This window comes from Schistocerca americana, chromosome X, assembly GCF_021461395.2.
Source record: "Schistocerca americana isolate TAMUIC-IGC-003095 chromosome X, iqSchAmer2.1, whole genome shotgun sequence".
NCBI classification, from domain to species: Eukaryota; Metazoa; Arthropoda; class Insecta; order Orthoptera; family Acrididae; genus Schistocerca; species Schistocerca americana.
Window position 1 is genome coordinate 507281519 of NC_060130.1, and position 1783 is coordinate 507283301.

General features: G+C 43.4%; 1 pseudogene; it reads left to right on the plus strand.

The window, feature by feature from the left end:
* Positions 1-951: 951 nt before the first annotated feature.
* Positions 952-1069, plus strand: LOC124557317 (annotated as a pseudogene).
* Positions 1070-1783: the final 714 nt, after the last annotated feature.

Here is a 1783-nt window from a genome sequence, read left to right on the forward strand (position 1 = left end):
AGTCAGTTGCAGATTTGGTTCTCGATTCCAACTAGTCATAAAGCAATTGTAGGAACGCAAGAGCTGTCATCAATTTTTGGACAAAGCGTATGTAAAAATGAAGTAGTTTCTGTACATTATTGACTCGTGGTATCCGTAAAGCTATCTCTCCTTGTACGATGGCCTGGTTGACGATGAAAGCGTAGTATCAACGTGTTCATTAAAAGTACTTTTCCCAAAGCGTACGCCGTTACGTCGAACCCACGAAGAATAATTTTACTGATAGGTGAAGAATTACATACGCCCATTGCAGAAGTGCCTATTTTCACCTCACGGGAAACTGAAATCACAGGTAGAAGAATACAATTCATAAAATACACGTCCAAATCGGTAATCAATTGTAGGCTCCAGCTTTCGAGATAATACTATGATATGTTTGGCACTGATATGCTTCGTTTGCCGCGAAATTATCGCCAGATCGCGTGTTAATCAGCAATGTTATCGGGGTTCATTTTCTTAACGACATTCAAGCTAAAAATATATGACTGTGTCGTATGCGCCTTCGTACGTTGCTGGTGGTGCTTCGAATTTTTATGCTGTGAGCATTTTATGGTAGCTAGCACAGTGGGAAATACACTGGTTCTCTTGAAGTATAAAAGTAAAAATCGAAGCAAAGGCTGACATACTAGAATATATGTTCTTCATATTCAATTACTGCTAATTGAACAAGATTATGATTTGTGATAGTAAAATCAATTTTAATAAGATTTCAAATGCTTATTTCTTTTGCAAATAATTCCGTTGTACTCAATGCCACAAAAAATGTTGATGTCATTGATGTCACGTACTTCCTCGACAACAAACGAGAACAACAACAATGTAAGATTAAATTTAACCATGGAGACCGAAAATTCGAAACCTCTGCTCTCATCTATTACGCTACAGTTTCAGTTAGGTATCTGAACATATGTAGACAACGGCCTTGCCGCAGTGGATACACCGGTTCCCGTGAGATCACTGAAGTTAAGCGCTGTCGGGCGTGGTGCGCACTTGGATGGGTGACCATCCGGGCCGCCATGCGCTGTTGCCATTTTTCGGGGTGCACTCAGCCTCGTGATTCCAACTGAGGAGCTACTCGACCGAAGAGTAGCGGCTTCGGTCAAGATTACCATCACAACGACAGGGAGAGCGGTGTGCTGACCCCACGCCCCTCCTAACCACATCCTCCACTGAGGACGATGGTCCCGATAGGCCACTCTTGGCCTGAAGACGGAGTGCTAATCTGAACATATGTGGAGGAATGGAAGCTTGTTCTTCCTCAAGAGCCGAAACCAGTGAAGATGGTGACGTTGGATGTTCTAAATCATCACAAAGGTCTTCCACGCATTGCAGGTCGGGACTCTGTGGAGGCAAGTCCACTTTCGGAATGTTACTGTACACATAAAATTGCCTCACAGATGATGCTTTATGACTGGCTGCATTGACATACAGATACATTGTCTCCGAACTGTCACTCTACTGTACTCAGTACACGATGCTGTAAAGCCGGCCGCTGTGGCCGCGTGGTTCTAGGCGCTTCAGTCCGGAACCGCGCTGCTGCTATGGTAACAGATTCGAATCCGGCCTTGGACATGGCTGTGTGTGATGTCCTTAGGTTAGTTAGGTTTAAGTAGTTCTAAATCTAGAGAACTGATGACCTCAGATGTTAAGTCCCATAGTGCTTAGAGTCATTTGAACCATTTTTGAACGATGCTGTAAAATGTGTTGATTTCCTTCAGCACTTGTCACTTTCTTAAGCGAAATA